At 37.5% G+C, this 18,133-nt stretch overlaps 1 protein-coding gene across 3 annotated transcripts in view; it reads right to left on the reverse strand.

The window, feature by feature from the left end:
- Positions 1-17,784, reverse strand: part of GALNT1 (polypeptide N-acetylgalactosaminyltransferase 1) — an 88,250-nt gene extending 70,466 nt beyond the window's left edge. For 2 of the 3 annotated variants that reach the window (XM_017814922.1, XM_017814923.1), the window contains exon 1: positions 17,671-17,784. The gene's annotated coding sequence lies outside the window, so the exon portion shown is untranslated. The remainder of the gene's footprint in view (positions 1-17,670) is intronic. The other variant, XM_017814925.1, reaches the window with a different exon arrangement.
- Between the last annotated feature and the right edge of the window lie 349 nt (positions 17,785-18,133).

Below are 18,133 nucleotides of genomic sequence, written 5' to 3' on the forward strand. Positions count from 1 at the left end.
TGAGGAAAAACATCCTATTAAATTATGAATACAAAATAGTTAAATACATAATTACATTAAAATCAATGACAGCTGCCCTCATAAATTTTACATTCTGTAAAATTGCATGCCCTATGATCAATGCTTTCTTCCAACAGCAAGCAGAAGGCTTCAGAAAAGCTGTCTGCTATATTCTCAGGTCTAATACTCAAATGAATATTCTGTAACATCCCTTTCTCTGATGTGATGCAAACACTCCAGAAAGCAGGAAAGCTTACAGGTGGATGGTGCAGGAGAACAGAGTTTAGGGAAAAAAATGTACATGATTTATTGCCATACCCAGGTTCTCCATTTCCACTGATAATTACTAATGGAACTACAGACAGTGAAATACCTACAAATATTTCCCATTACCTCAGATATGATCAGAGGGATTCGAAATTACAAACATTCAAATATGCTGCTTTAATGGTGCTTAAAAGACTACAACCTCTGCCTTTCATGGGCCAAGAACTCAGTTTGCAAGTGGTAACAAGCCACTGTGGGATAATAAAGTTACAGCAATCCTCCTATATGCAGAGAAAGGGAACTACAGAATGTTCTACTTCTAATAAGAGGCTTAGATTTTTTGAGTTCACACATACACAGAGATTATTATAGCAGGCACTGCTAGAGTATTAAGCAGCACATTACTTAAAGTGTAAAAAAGTGGGAGGGGGAGGTACCCAAGCAAGATCCTAAGAACTGACATTCACAAGAGGTAGTACTTGAAATAAATCAACTGGTAAATTTGTAAAAGCAAATGTCAAATTTACACAGTGCTTCTCAACATTTACAAAGGACCTCAATGATATTAATATTTTCACACAAAGATAATAAACAAAGTGCAAAGTGATAGAAAGTCCCCTAGGTAAAACTACTGCTCCACACATCCAATTATGTCTCTTTAGACACTGAGAAATCATTTCTTCCAGTACTCTGGCATAAGAGACAGAATATTTTCCATTCAGCTCTATAGCTTCATTGCAAAAGAAATACAAATATTAGAGTTCCAAACCAAATCATTAGTGGGTGTATACAGAGTTAAAAAAGGCTGTTTATATATTTAATGACTTAGGAACCAAATGAAACCATAAAAAACGCTCACAAATCAAAAAGGAAGTAGTCTCCTGCAATATGTAATTAGCACTTGTTAATCAAAGAGGAAAATGAGAAAATTGTATTCTTGTCCACAAGCTGTTACAAAGTCCAATATTATCACACATTACAACATTAGTCCCCCTGTAAATAGTGGAAATATTAGACACAGCTGTTTAAAAAGTGAGCAAGCATATCATAACTCCAAAGTCCAAAATAACACACTGTTTATTAGGAGGACTTTAACTACGGGAGCAGTTAAGTTTACAGTACATAAAAGTAAATCTTTAGAAAGAAGTTAGCCTAGGGCACAGAAGTAATACATAGAACCTCCCGTAGGAAAAAGTCTAGCCTGGGGACTCAGTCCTTTAAAAATATTAATGTTCTATTTAAAACCAAAATTTTGTGGTGAGGGAAATAAATGGAAATGAAGAGGGAATGGGTTTCGGCCTTCTGCCAGATTTAAAGCATTTCAGTAAGACTGTCTGTCAGTGTCACCAGGAGAAAACGTACCCAAACCAACAAACTGCTTGACGGAACATATGTCTTCATACACAAATACTAACCCTCCCACAGAAATTCTAGTTTTGGATACATGCATCTGCCTCCAGGCAAAGCTCTGCTACTTGCAACAGTATCTGAAATTTGGCTGAACTGACAAATGACTATCATTTCTCACTTGCAAGAGTAGGAAGATCACTTTAAACAAACAAAAAAAAAAATCCATTCTTCTAAGTAGAATAAAGCAGACAAATTCCTTCTGGATTCAGGTGAGATAATGGACCTTAATTCAGGAAGTTTTGTTTACCACAAAGGAACACAGGAAACGTTACGTTACCAAGTTTCCAAAACAATGGATTCAGTTAGTAATATGGATCCTAATTTCTTTCTTATCCCTTTCTGTAAAATCAGTAACAGGTAGTTGAAACAGAATACTGAGAGCTATTAACACTGTAATAACAAGGATGAGGAAACTGCGACAATAAGCCAATGAATTAGCTTTTCTAAAAAAAGCACTGCTGTTTTAATGCAGCCTTTGGCAAAGCAGCAATCTGGCATACAGTTTCCCAATTCATGCTGCAAACCTTAAGGTTTCTTCCTAGGAATATCCTGTTTCACTTGGTTTACTAACTGCTGAGTCAGCCAGCTGTTTGCAGTGTCTTTCTTTCTAAAAGCATGAACCCAGAAGATACTTTGGTATGCAGGAAACAAGGTATGCAGTTTACATATACATCATGCCTAAAATAAGAGGAAAAAAATAGTCAAGAATACTGAAAATCAGCACTGCAGCTCAAGGAATGCATGGCAATGTCCCCTAGTCCCTAAGCATCTATCTCCACGCTCCTTTCTGACATCTCATTTGGGTACAGGTTAGAGCTAATTCAGCACAGATATATACTGCACTCCAGAAAATTTTGCCATCTATTTCACAGTACATGCCTAAGGAAGGGAAAGAATGGCCAGGAAAAGACTGTTTACTTCAGCAACAGTGGCAGACTGGCATGCTCACTAAGCTAACAACTTAATTCCTAAACTTTGAGAGTTGCCACTGTTCTTACACTAAATCTCACTAAATCACATAATTACCACTACTATGTGGTAATTATGTCTTCTATTTTCTCCAATTCTTTGGTTTTTTTCAGTTATTCTGTATCAATTTTTCATCTCAATTTAAACATCTCTTTAGCAGCTGGCCCGAAAACATTGTGAATTAAATCATAACATCATGTGGGAAGGATTATTAATCTGATACCTGGCAGAATGCTTCAGGGTCTGAGAAACTTGCATTACTGGAAATCTCTATCAGTTATTCAGATATGAATTCGACCATGTAGCATTTTCAGTAACTGGAAAGACACCAGTTATATGAACCCTTGCTTCCCTAAAACACCTGACTGATTCAGGATTGAGGAATAATTCTCATTTGAATATTCCAAAATGGGATGAAACAGTAATCTTCCATATAGAAGCTCATCCTAGCGTACATCAAAAGCTAGGCAGCAATATGAAAACATGCAGAATGTTTTGGTTTCTAATCAGCCCCTAAAACCAAAATTACTAAAGACAAAATAATGTAACAAGAGGGCTAGGTACTTGCTATACTGAAAAGAAGGTCAGGATACAGAGAACTACGACTTACAGAAGAAGAAAATATGAACATTTTATTTGATAGCAGGTATACTATACTAGAGGACACCTCAGCAAGCATCAAAATGAAAGAAGGCACCTTTTAAAAATACAGTTAGAAGGAATAAAAAAAATGAATTCACTACTTTTATTCAATCAACACTGAATTACTTTTATTCCTTATGGGAAAAATCTTTGGAAGTACTACACTGTCTTAAACAACTTATCCAAAATGCTTAACTTGTCATCCAGAAAAGCAAGCAGGGAGCTTTCAACACTTTTGCACACCTCGTGACAGGCCAAAACAAAGCCTCTCAACTCATTCAGCTCTCAGCTCAACTGTTTGACAAAGTCATATGCTTAGCAAACAACTTCTTAACGTTTCCTCAGGTGGAAAGTATCAACTAACTTTTTTGTATACGTTAGGAAATGTAGTATGTTTTTTAAAGACTCAAATTCAATTCATCAAACTAAAGAAGCAGTACCAGCTGAAACAGCATTTCTAAGACCTTCCTCAGCAACTGAAAACTTGGGGCTTGCAAATACCTCCCTGTGAAGCTCCCACCAAAAGAGAAGACGATCCATTTGTCAAAATACGTGAGCTGGATTTCTATGATATGACATATGAACATTTAGCTTCAAATTAAGTTGAAAGAAAATAAGTAGAACCAACTTATAAGTAGCAGCTCAAGTGTTTCATCAGCTTCAAAAGAGAACCAAATGGTTATTTGCTTTGCAAGCTGAAGTGTTATACAAACCAAGTGTGCTCAAACCACTGATTTGTCAGTATTGCTCTTAGATTTGCACCCAAAAGTGTTACACACTTCCAGAAAGTAAGTAAATAAAAATATGATGACTTATATATGATCCTTTCAGCAAAAGCCTTATCAACATTCCATATTCATGGAAAAATTACATACAGAATGGAAAATTCAATTTTGTTTTCCACACCATAACAACAACATTCTGCTTACTCATCAAGAATGAATATGGCAAAAAAGGTTCGTAAAAGACTATAGTTCAGAGCTATCTTCACTATATGTACAAAAAAGAAAATCACAAGTATTTACAGGACATGTACACCTAACTTTTTATATATGGTCCATGGTTTGGACTACCACATAACTTCTTGTTCAAAGGACATCACATCCAAATACATCAACGACATCTACCTCCCAAACAATTACTCCAACACATCTCAGGCCTATAGTGGTATGCCCTACGCTGTAAATGAAAGCAGATAGTGTGTCTATTCTACATTTTAGTGGGGTATATAAACTCATCCTATTTCTTGTAAAGATCTCACTGGTATTTTCCTGGAAACTAAATCCTATGTCAAGAGAAAATTTTACCCTTGTCAGGGTCAAGAGGGGCAGGAAGGAAGAAGGTCAAACTGATTTTATCATCTGTGAGATTGGCTAGACAGGCAAATCATGCTAGTCAAAACTTTAACCTGCTTGCTACACCTCCACAACTGTCACTGTTTGACAAAAGAAATAGGGAGATACTATTTAGCGATTTAAATATGGCAAAATTTTTACATTTTATTCTCTCTTGCCAATTCTTCTGTTCTCTTCTCCTACAGCTTTTATGTTGCCCAGTTCCTGTTTGCCTTCATTTTGAGCCCCCCAACGCCTTTAGACAAAGCACTGACCAGGAGACTCTTCAATACTGTTTGCAGCTGCAATAAATTAAAAAATTGAAAAGGTGGATGTCATTACTTCCATCACATTGATCAGTGCAGTTGTCCAGGGAAGGCTGGAGATCACAGCTTTAATCTCATCAAAAGGATTGTGTACAAGAGTTCCTATTTAAAACCTGTTCAGATGCTACTGAAGCCTCTAATTGTGACCCACCCTCAACTACTTTTATTCACTAAAAGATGCTTGGTAACACCACTTATGCTATCCAGTCCCAATTTTTCTTAAACATTTGCTCTTTGAGGCAATTTACTTCTGTAATAGTTTTCAAAGCAATGTCTCATTATCAGATTTTGGTTTACTTCTTAAAGCAGAGGCAGGGTAGGTGACAATGATGTTAAAAGTATGTCCATTCTTACATTAACACTTCACTTTAGCAACAGTCAAGTTTAAAATCATATCACCTCATATCATCTAGTAGCATTCATTCAGAAAAGTGAGAGAATATCATGTTTATACTATTATTTGCAACGTAAGAAGTCTTTCCTAATAGTTTCTGTGATGCTACCCAGAACGCGTAGAACACGTCCACCAAAGATACAAGGTCATAATTAAGTATCCAACAACTCAATTTGAAAATTGCAGTAAATTGCAATTCTTTCTTTCCTTTTCCTCATGCAATTCAGAAAGGAAATAACCTAGGTTATCACTCTCCCTAATTACATCAGCTTACATACTTTACATGTACGAACAACAGAGTTGTTCATACTTTACATGTATGAATTGTCTGTAGTCTGTTCTCCTGTTCTCCTCTTTGGTTTTCCAAGAGAGGAGGAAGAGATGTTACACTTACAAAATAGCCACTTTAAAAGCTAATTTTCTATGAGCAGCTTTCAACTACTCCCATTAAAAATAAAAAAATAAGAAAATAACACATTCGGTAAAATCATACTGAACTGACAAACTACTCATTAATGCAAGGAAAGTGGATTAACTTTTACCACTATGTTCTTCTAAAAAACTACTCTGTAGCAGCAGCTGGCTACCTTTATATAATTTAAAAGAACCAACTGCAGTAGGAGCTGCAGCACACTGAAAAAAAATGTCTGTGTTATGTTGATCCTTAGAAATAAATTACAGTCTATCTGCAAACAGCCCTTGTTAAAACAAGTTATGCTTCCTTGTGGAAAGTGGAACTTTGGGGTTGATCTCCCACAGACAGCCATAACCCCAGCACCCTGCTGCTGCCCCTTATGAGCTCTCCTTTATTCCTCCACCTCTAAAATGTCCATTCCCCACACAGTACTATGATCTCTTCCCTGTGTCTCTTAATTACTAAATCAGTAAGAGGCATCACAAGCCAGGGTTTGTTCCAAGGTTTAGGTTTGCCATCTGCTCAGAGAAAAGCTCGGCTCACCGGTGAACTGGCAGGATAGAAAAGAATTGGTAAATGTTGAGTTGCCTTTCTTCCTTAGGATCAATTTTCTCCAAACCTGTGCCAATTTAATATTTTAGGGATTTTTGCCCATTAAGTATTACTACAAGCAGTCTAAAAATTGGAGGAGAAGGGTAGCACAAAGTAAGCATGATGGAGGGCTGAGGATAAACAGAGCAGGAGATCAAACTGTCTCAAAAAGGCAACTTTTTCTCTCCAGCCAAAGCAATTTCTGTTGCCTTGACTGGGGCAAGCATTCAACTACTAACACTATTAGGTTTTACAAGAACGACGACCACAGGGCATGTCGTCATCATATTTGACATACGACTAGAAAACAGACAAACTGCAGGCAGAGAACAGAACCCAAGCCAGTGCTGGTACAGTCAGGGAAATGCCCCTCCCATCACTTGAAGACTGGACATTTGATCCATACAGATGCAATCAAAGCCAAATGCTTTCAAGTTCTGTGTATTCACTTTTTGTGTATTAAAGTTTTGTCTTTAACTTTCCTCTCTCCTGAAGTATGCATGGAAAAAAAAATAAAAATCTTAAACATTCTTTTTGAAGCTAAACAGAAAACAGTAAACCTTCATTTACAGTGGATACAAAGATTTTCAGATATATACACAGTTTTAAGATAGAAGTGTCTTAAAATTTCCCTAGTTTTCCAGTTATGTTCCTCCATAAACACTCAAGATTTTACAAATACTTTATAATTTTTACCCCTCCATCTGAAATAAATCCCTTTTGGAAAAGGAAAATAATTCTTCAACAAGTTTGCATAAGACTGTCTAAATTTCTCCTTTTTGTGTCTGAAAGTGACTGCTTAGCGCATTACAAATTTCATGATGTCAAGAGTATTAGCAGTTCCAGACACCACCAAAGAGCGAAACTAATCTCCTTTTCCTCCAAACCTAAGACTTGGATATGGAAATTTTAAACTTAGAGTTTGTCACTTGGGCCATTGTGATCATTTCCTCTTCAATATGTCTGACCATAAATAGATTTCAATTTACTTCAAAAATGAGTCATTACTTTTCTCTTAAAGAAGTCTTGTCTCTCTCCCCTGGCATATTCTAGTTTACCTTTTTATGTAACAGTTTGATACATTGTTAAAACACAAAGAAACTCTACATTATTCAAAATACATTGAAATATCTCTAGTAAATTAAATTATGTTAAATAATTGGCATGCAAACAAAAACTGGCATGCAAAGAAAAACACTAACTAACAGCTAACTTTGAGGTAATTTCCTTCCTTTTTTTTTTTTTTTTGGAAATACTTGAGTTACACTAAAAGTGATGATGTTCTAAAAACACTGAACTTCATTTTCAGAACCCAGGTCTCTAAGACATGTGAAACTATGTATCAAAGAACCCAAATTATTAGCAATTTCTATTATTTTGATTTCTTTCATATACATTTCTCCACTCTCATTCTTGAATCATTACCACATCCTTCTGAATAAAAATTAATGTTACACCCAAACAAATGGCAGAAATGGAGAAATCACAAATTATGGAAAACTTAAGATGGTAAGCTACAACAGTAATTGATACGAACTGTTTCAAACTAACAATTAGCAAACATTTTACAAGTGATAGATAAAGAAGCAGTCTCTTAGAATAATGGGAAATTCTTCTTGGGTTTGCTCCATAGAAATATACTGTACCGCTCATCCCTGCAGATGGAAGCAGTAATGAATCATAATTTCATTAGCATCTGCAATAAAAGATGATTTTATTACAAGAAAGTTGGTATCAAATATTTTTACAGTTGTGGAGTTGAAAATTTAGCTATGAAGATTGCAAGGTCTTGGAAACTGACTTGGAAATCAGTGCCTGACTTGCATGCTATTTAACTCTTCTGCATAGAAGTGATAATAAAGAAAGCCTGTTCATCTTAAAAACCATTCCATTGTGGATTCTTTGTTTAAAAGTGCTAGTGATCCAAACTATTGGGCTAGTGGAAATTAGTGACTGCAACTCATTGCTATTGAACTCTACTGCAACATGAGGTATTCCATAAAAAAAAATAAAATAAAAGGCATTGTTTTTCTGGCAGAAGCCAAGATGTTTTATGAAGTTTTCAACAAAAAGGAAAATGTGGTTAGAAAAGGAGTTGTTAGATGCCTTTCAAATATACATAACACTCGTGAAATAAAGAGGAACTATTGTTTCAGCTCTTAGAAGTTCTTGCTGTGTTTGAGAAAGCACAATTTTGGGGGGAAAAAATGAATAGTCACGATAGTCTAAAACTGCATAAGAAAGCTTTGATATGATCCAAAGGAAGCAAATTACATATTGTTGTACTTCTGTGAATCAGATCACAGCTGAGATTGGGTCAATTGGTTTTTTACGCGCAGCAGATTTCAAGCATTAGCTGCTTGCAGAAAAGTGATTAGTTTTCCTGGACATGGAAAGACAAAATAAAAATATATGATTTGAGAACTCTGCAATATCCAAAAGCAACTAAAAGAGAAACATGAGGAAGGAAAGAATGAAAATAATGCCTAGTAAACAAGGGGCTTGGTTTTCTGGGTTTTACAGAGTTAGTTTTTTAAAGATTTAACAAATTCAATATACAAGGTTACTTTGTTTCTTTTGGGGAATTGGTTACCTTAATTTTTTTTAAATTAACTGCTGCAGATATAAAGATTTTATGATTTAGAAGTGCAGTGCAAAATTAGATATAGAGCCTGACAAGTATATTTTGCTAGAGAAAAAAAGTTTTGTGCTGATTCTGCATACACAATCTGCTCATTGTATTAAAATATTTTAACCAGATCTAGTTTCTCACTAGACTCCTAGAATTGTTCATGTTTTTAAACACCCTTTTTCATTTGATGAGATGACACTATAGCAGATTTCTGTGAATAAAAAGCACTTGAATTTGTAATACAAAAAAAAAAGGGAAAAAAATTAAAACTGTACAATATGCCTTTTGAATATGTAAGCATCCAAGTTAAGACTTTTTTCAGATGCTCTTGTCACAGTAACTCTGATTCTGATGTACTATATTTAGGTATCTATCTTCCAACTACACTTTCACAAGACTTGATGAATTGTTTAATATTTTCTGCATGAGTCTGTTAGTGTTATTGGACAATTATGGTACCAATTTTTTTCTCATTCTTTAACATTTTGTACAACCAAGTAGTATTTTAACTACCAACATACAACTTATTTTAGACTTGATAAAATATTAATGCAGCTCCCAGCAATTCAATGAATTTATTCACAGCCAAACATCAAACACGGATTTTAGAGCACAAAAAACCTATAATGAACACTATTTTTTCTAAAGCTATACTAACAATACTTTTAAGCTCTCAGTACATTGGTTATTTTGAAGGCTAGATTATCAACCATTTAATTCTGTGCAGCCTAAGCTGTCCTTAAAGATGATGGTCATCTATACAGTTTGAAACTACTTTAGTCCAATGTTCATAAAACCTGTGATACCATATGTTAAAATGAATTTGAAGCTGAAAAAAAGCCCCAAACTAAAACACTTCTGATGAGTATGCCATCTAACATAGCAGCAGCTGCCCCACTGTTCTGCTTTAGCAGGGAACTTGAGCTTTTATAAAGAATGAAAAATTCGTGGGCATCCTTCCTGTCACATTATTCTCCCTATTCACTTCAGCACCCAAATAAACCACAGCAGAAGTTGAAGCAAAGGGACCACTGAGTAGCTTGGAGTTTTTTCCCCACAGCTATCTCAGACCACATTTCTAAATGGTTACCAGGCTGTTCTTTAAAGAGGACAGATAATTACATTAAAGTTAAGTCTCAAGCAAACCCAAGTTTAACTTACTGGACTTTCCTATCCTATCTGTAACCCTTTCTATACACAAACAGCACTGGAGCAAGGAGCAGATCATGGTAAGAACCTGAATGCCTTTCAAAGATTGTAAGAAGGTACAAAGAATGTATATTTTTTGACATATATTAAGGCTCCTGGAAGTGGTACTGTCCTTTTGTACTCCCTAAAGTTACTGAACAACTTTGTATTTTTCGAGCCACTTCTGAGACTTTCATTTCACAAAAATAAACCACAAAATCAAATATTTAGGAATGTTAGCATAAAAAAATACTTCAATTTTATAACCATTCTTGCAGGCAGAGAGCCTTATGAGGCAAGTTTTATTTTTCTTGAAATATAAATTTAAAATAAATGTATTTAAATCATAGTACCTCTGGTGTGCTTTAGGAAGCTTAGGATTTGTTGTGTGCTGTGTGTACATGTCCGCACTAGCTCCAGAATTCGAAGACTGAAAACAAAACAGGTTTACTAAACTGTTACTAATTTAAGTACCTATATTTCTTAAACTTCTGAACAGAGAGTACTGAAGAAAAAATTGCAAGAGTATGTTGGAAAAGGGATGAACGAAGTTACACGCTGCTAGCAGGGGTAGGGGTTTTCTTAGCTATTCTAAATAGACCTGTTATCTCTTTGAAACAGGACTGCTCTGGTATGCTGTCTTTAACCATTTTTCAAAGATAAAGACAGCAGACATTTATTTCATTCACATGACAGTATAGACAATAGAGTTTAAAACCACAAACTTGTCTTAAAAAAAAAAAAGTTCTGTGAAAATGCATCCTTAACTTCCTTATGGCAAACTCACCAACTGCACCTTCAAGGTAGTACTCTAATCAGCAGAAACTGAAGTAATTCCTTACAGAAGTATTGTCTGGAAATAATAGTTATGGCTGATTTTTGCATCTAGAATTATGATTCAGCTTCTGTGTTTGAAAAGTGTATCAATCCCAATTACCTTGAGTACATAATGAACTGAAAATTAAATAAATCCATTAGTTTAATTTTAACTTAAATGAGTCCTTAAAGATACTTTAAAAATGCCCCACCAGTGAATGTTCTCTTGAATGTATTTAATGCAGAAACATAATGAACAGGATATGCACATAAGAGCCTGGGCTGTTCTTAATGCTAAATTATTCATGATGGTAATCAAACTGATAAATGTCACCGAGTGAAAACACAACTCTGATCAGTCCTATTTTTTCCCCTACAACTAATATGCATTTGGACCATCTGAAGATTCAGATGTACATTTGGTTTAGGTTTTTTGTTTTAAAAAAATTTATCACCTAGCAAAGTTAAGAACTGATCACATGAAATTACATCTGTTTGTTATCCACTTTTGATTGAGGTGAGAGACATCTTTATGCTTGATCTTAGTCCTTGCTCATCCTGGCCACAGTAGTTAAACCCATTTTAAAACACTGTAGTGGAGACATCTGATTAAGACCAGCACTAAATATCTTTTTCTCTTTACAGACGTCCATGGTCATTTTTTCAATTTCTCATTCTGCTTTTCAGTCCGCTACTTAATTCAGATATGTAATGAGCACTCCCAAATCTCTCTCGACATACTGACAAGTGATTCCGACCTGTTACCAGTATTCCCATCCCCTGGTTTGTTCCTTACATCCCCTGGTTTTTTCCTTACATCCCCTGGTTTGTTCCTCACAAATGACAAAAAAAAAAAAAAAAAAAACAAGCCCCAAACCCCAAAATTTGTTTCCCTCTCCCTGGAATAATCTGGCATTATCAATTTCCTTTTAATTTTCAGCATAATTCTAATTATCATCCACAATTTGCACTAAAGTATTGCTAGTATACAGAGCACAAGCTTAAAAGGTATGAAAAAAGGTAAGATAACAATGACCTGTGGCTACGGAAAAGAAAACAGATTGGGATTCAAGTTCTTCAGGTTCTGTTGGCCTTTGTCATAGAATCACAGGATCAGCTAGGTTGGAAAAGACCTCTGAGATCATCAAGTCCAACCTATAAATGTTGTCATGTTGTGCCTACAAAATGAGGCTAGTATTCCTGCCTTCTGTAGAACTACTTACTGTGAGATATTTATGCACTGTGTTATTATCATCATTCCTGTTGCTGACAGGAAGCACCAGCTGAAACTCTGGAGTCTATTCTAATGCACTATAAAAATAAAAAGTCAAGGAACATGTCATACCCTCTTGCTTGCCTTTAACAAGTTTTCACAAGCAACTTGGATGTTGAATATCATCCTGACTCAATTGTTCCACTTAACCAGGATGACAAAGTTTGTTGTATGACTTCATTTACACAACAGGAACTCCCTTATATGAAGATATATTGGTATTCAGCATGAAAATGGTACTGCATCCCATTTCAAAGAAATACTATTTCTACAAAAAATGCTAAGAGTTTGCCTACCGTAAGAAATTCCACCGAAAGTATAATTCCTAGAGATTCTAACACTTGTACAGCTTAACCAATACTAGTACTACTGAAAACAAAGTAGACTTACCAAAACATTTACGATATTACACTGGCTTACAATTTACAGGACAAAGTCTTACAAAGTAATATGAGAATTATAGAATAAAAGAGCAGTTCATACATTCTGCCTACAAAGGATGCTAATGCTCTTTCAGCTAGACAACAAAACACTGAACTGGCTTATCTTTTGGATAAGTTTTCTAACAGAGTATAAGTTTCTGAAAGTTGATACCAGCATGGCACCAGGAAAAAAAAAATTATGAAAACACTTCCCTCCTTAATTAGGAATGAATTTCACAGCAGCTGTACATCAGCTGGTCCCAGAGCTGAACTTCCACAGCAGCAAATTGCTGCTGCTTTATACTGTTCTTCACTAGCAGTAACTTCTCATAGGAAAACAAGAAGAAATGTCTTGAGCACCATGAGATTACACAGAATAGCAACACAACCCACTGTTCAATATCCCTACCTGTATATTTCTTTTAAATGCTGGAAAACATCTGATAAAAAAGGAAAAACACATGAGCTGAAACTATCAATGAGAGTTGCTGTGGTCATTAAACACAGATTCCAGTGAAAAGGCACCATTACAAAGCTCTGATTGTTGAGGAAAACTTTTTAATTCCAAAGAAACAAAACTGACTACTCTAGTGTCAAAACCAAATACCTTGGCAAAAAAAAAAAGTTTTGAAGCTATTTCCAAATCAAGTTCCATACCACAATTACCTACTACTTAAAGGCAGAAGAAGTGAAAGGAAAAAAAAAGTTATGTGGGGTTTTTTTAATAATTGAAAATAAAACACTCGATCACAAAAGCGAGGGTGGTAAATTCTGTCAAGGGACAATCTTGGGAGACTATCTTGCCAAGGGTACCTTTTATTAACTAACCAGGTCTCCAAGTACATTTGCTTTCAGTGACAACTGAGGTTATCAACTAGACACATCTTTCAACGTTGACTGCACAGTTCCATTGGCCCTTCAAACAAAGACACAAGGAATCAAAATCTTATCTCCTACAAGAAACTACAAACCATTATCCAGTAATGTGAATAGTCCAGGTCTTCAGAATTCAAGTTAATTCTCTCTCGTGGATTATAAAAAGACCTTTATGTGAACCCAATGGTAAGAATGCCTCAATGAGTTGGGAGTTACTACAACAGCACATGCGTGAGATATTTATGCAGTGCTCAAAGTCACAAGATTCCAATTTAGCCGAAAGTAAATGCCGCTTAAGAACCTTCATATTTCATAGTGCAAAACCGTATTTAAGCAATCAGAAAGTGAATAATAGTGCAGTTAGCCAGCTCTTTAATACATTAGCTAAAAGTATATCAATTCCATTGATTTTTACAATGGGCTGATTTCACATAATGGATTAAGCTCGCTAGAAAGGCCATAAATGGGAAAAAATGCTTTGCCAGAGTCAGTGGAAGATGGTGTCAAAGTGCTTTTGTGACAAGCATACAGTTAAAACATTTTATTTTGGAATGCTAAATTTAGAATACCTCTGTCAAGAATAGACCTGATGCTAACAGCTGAGTAAAAGCCATGATTTCAACACTGCAGATATATTTTGCAGATTCCAGTTACATTTTGCTTTAAATATTTTATTCCTACCTAAGAAACAGGAAGCTTGGACTATGAATACGTAATCAAACGTCAACACGGCAAAAGGTTAACAACAGGATGCTTCAAGGATCCATAAAGCAAGCAACATTTAAAGGTATTAATTAATGAGCTGAAAAAGAAAGTAGAAAACTTAATACTTGTATAGGTTAGTCAAGTATATAAGACCAAAACTGTAATCAATTGGAAGCTAATCAACCATGATGTACAGATAATACAGTGGCAGACAAAATTCCATGTTAATAAATGCAGAAGTGTCACTGCAACTTAAATAATTATTAGTATAGTCAGCAACCTACCAAATTAAGTAGGCCTAGTATAAACAAGAGGATTACAAGCATCCCTGTGGAACTCAGGAAAGATCTCTGCTCAACATGAGAACATTGCAGTAGAAAATTAAGAATATCAAGATTCAAAAGCAGCAGTGGCAAGCATTAGCAAAACTGTGGTATCTTCTAATAAAACTAATGCTTCATTCTTTATTGTTACCTGAAAAAGGCTGCTGCAGTGTAAGATCAGGTGAAGAATTAGAAATCAAAGATTCACAAAGCAAAATATGAAAAACCACAGTTACAAAAAGACTAAACAATGTAAGCAAAAGGGAAATAGCTTAATCCTCAGAAATAAGGATGCTGCTCAGTGAAAGGGGGAAGTATAGAGTTCAAAGGTATGCTATTTTGATACAATGCATAATTAAATATTCAAAGTTATCTCTAGTGCATCTTTATTATAAACAATCAGTCAATATTCAAAGGAAGACAAAAAAATGGACTGAGATGAGGAACATCCCATTTAAGGATCCAAGCCTAGTTTTATTAAGCTCTGGTGCAAGACCCATACCATAAAAGAAACATTCAACATTTGCCTCCTTTAACACTTCTATCTGTCATGAGCTATTCATCCAGATGAATTCCAGATAAACCCCAGTGCCACAATTGCAATACTAAAAGCACCATGCTGACCATGCAAGGGAGGAGGGGGGCACCAAAAACACTACCTTCCAAACAAACTTTAAAAATCAAGATCCTGAAGAGTAACGCTGGAATGAAAAAACATGCACTATAACATGGCCCGAAGGACAGCACTACATACTTCCAGATTTTGATTATAATTTAAGATGGATAAAAGAACTCCAAAATTCTTGATAAAGTGATTGATTAGGTATGAAACAGCACCACAATAACTGCTAAAAGGTATTTTAATGCATCTTACACACACACACACAAAACAAATATTTCTATTTAAATTTGTAGGCTATTCCTTTTCCTTACAAGTATTGACAGTTCCCAATACAGGTCAACTTGCATCTAGAGGTGTTTCCTGCACTTCCACATAGAAGCCACTTAAAGACACAGGCTGGGTAAGACTGCAGAGCCAAAGACCATACCATTTTGGTCCTGTGAATCAAACTTCTCTGCTAGGTGGATAATCTGACACTTATGTGCCCTAAAATAAAAATTAAAAAAATCAGTACAAATATAAAAGGCAAAATCTGTCAATAATCTCTTGCCTCTTGAACTAAACATAATGTCAATTGCATTCAAAGAATTTAAGTATTTGGAAGTACCCTATATTGGGATGAGTGTCCCTTGAGCTACATTTTCTTCTCAGCCCAAATATTATGCTCTTTCTGTGAGAGAAAAAAAGAAAAATATTTAACAAGTTTATAGCTAACATATAGGTTATCGACACGTGCAACAAAGACAGCAGGGTACTATTCACTAAAGCAGCATTTTGGCAATGAAATTTATTCTAAACTACCTCCATTCTTTTTCTGTATAGCTTATTCCTGAACTTATTTGAAAAAATCCAATATGAGATGATGAGGGGGGAGGAATAAATCTTTGTATAAAAGTGTAACAGTACCACCTCACCACTAGGCTATGCAATGACTGTCACATGGTATTTTTAAAGCATTTCCATGACTTTAATTAGTGTCTTTGAATAGCCCTATTCCTAAAGGAACAAGGTATATGAGGAATAAGGTATACTCATTCATGCAGCTTACAGTTCTGAACAGACAGACAGCATCCAGTAATAGTCCATGTGTTGTCATTATCACCTTGATCTCAAGGGTGGCTTGTGAGTGGTGTCCTTGCCAGGTACCATTTGTATCATTTTTCTTAAGATGACCATGCTGCCACAATCTCCCTATTTGACAATATTTGCCTCTGATGTGCATTCATGTTTCACAGGTAAGGCTAATAAAATGCAACAAAATCAAACTCAGAGTGCTAGTAATACCACTCAAAAAACAGGCTAGTATCACAGGAGGACAGAGACAAAATTCCAAGTCACAGAAAATGATGAAGCTGGCACTAGAAAGTAAAGTGCTCTCCCAATATAAGCAATCCTTTGTATTTACAAGAAAAACAACTTCTGTGGTGTTCCAAGTGTTCAGAGTAGCATGATCTTGAATGCCTTTGCAAAGAAGCGAAGTTGAGATCAGCAGTGTATAATAATACATGGTTAGCTACATAGTTTTGGTTTGCACAGCTGTTGGCTATGTTCATTTACAGTTCATGTAGTGCCAACATCATTTATATAAACAGAAGAGACTGTTTCACTCCTGTTCATAGCTGTAAAAGTTATTTCTCTGAGCAGCTGCTGCACAAAAATCAGTTTCTATTTCAGTATCTCACCCAGTAAGTTTACAAAGTAGCAGGTCCTAGAGTTTGCTGAAACCAAGTAGGACCTAAAGAAACTTGCCCGGACTTAATAATAAAAGGGGAGTGGAGGTGGAGAAGGCAGATGACACACACTTCTGCTTTCTTGAAGTGGAAGGAGGTAGTAACCCTCTGTTAACACGGGGAAAGTCACATGAAAACTAAGTTCCTGTAGGCAACCACTCGGAATTAGAGTCTTAGCTTCCCCGACCTTCTTCAGCTTTATGAATTAAAAGGAAATAAAATAAGGCTGATCCGGATTCCAGCAGATAAGAGAAAGTCTAAAATATTAGTCACATGTTACATAATAAACATTAACTGAACGAACTTGATATGACAGCGGTGCAGAGGTAGAGTCGGGGATGCTGCCCTGGTAGTCCCCCCCTGCACAAACACACGTACACACACACACACACACACACACAGAGGCACGCTGCCGGAGGCTGCTGACACACAGCAGCTCCCGACCCCTGGACGCAGCAACAGGACGTCCCCAGCTCCCCCGACCATGGAGCACCTCGGGGAGCCGCCGGAAGGCAGCCGCGGGCTGTGTGTGCCCGTCCTCCCCGGCGGCTGCCCCCGGGGCAGCACCGGCGGGGCCACTCCGCTCGGAGGAACCGCGATCGGCCCAGGCGGCGGCTCCCCCGCGGACTCACCGAGAGGGAAGAAGCCCGGCGCTGCCTAAACTTGGCGCTTCCCTTCCCCCGAGCCCCAGCGCGGGGGGAAGCGGAACCCGAGGCGCCCGGAGCCCACACTCACCTCGGCCCTCCTCTCCGTCGCTGCAGGGCGGGCGTCGGGGAGAGGCGAAGGGCTCCGCCGACCCCGCCTGTCACCGGGCGCCCGAGGAACAGAGTCCAGCGGGGTAAATCCTTCGGGCGGCGGCGGGGACGGGGACCAGCCGCGCTCCGCCCGCTCGTCGCGGCGGCCGCTGCCTCGCACCAAGTTGAGGCGCGGCCGCCGCTGCCGCTGCGCTGCCGGCGGCGGCCGCTACGGCCACGGGGAGCCGGCGCCTCCGCTCGCCGCCTCGCCCCTCGGCCGGGGAAGCAGCGCCGCACCGCCGCCGCCTCGGCCCCCCTCTTCCTGCGGCTGCCGGGAGCCGCGCTCCGGGCGCAGCGGCGCGGTCACACGGAGCCCCGCGGAGGAGCCGCTGCCGCCGCCTCCCTCGGCGCCTCGGAGCCCGCAGCTGCAGCCCCCCGGCGGCGCCCGCCCCGCATGCCCCGCG

The sequence above is a fragment of the Lepidothrix coronata genome, unplaced genomic scaffold (assembly GCF_001604755.1).
Source record: "Lepidothrix coronata isolate B3197 unplaced genomic scaffold, Lepidothrix_coronata-1.0 Scaffold47, whole genome shotgun sequence".
NCBI classification, from domain to species: Eukaryota; Metazoa; Chordata; class Aves; order Passeriformes; family Pipridae; genus Lepidothrix; species Lepidothrix coronata.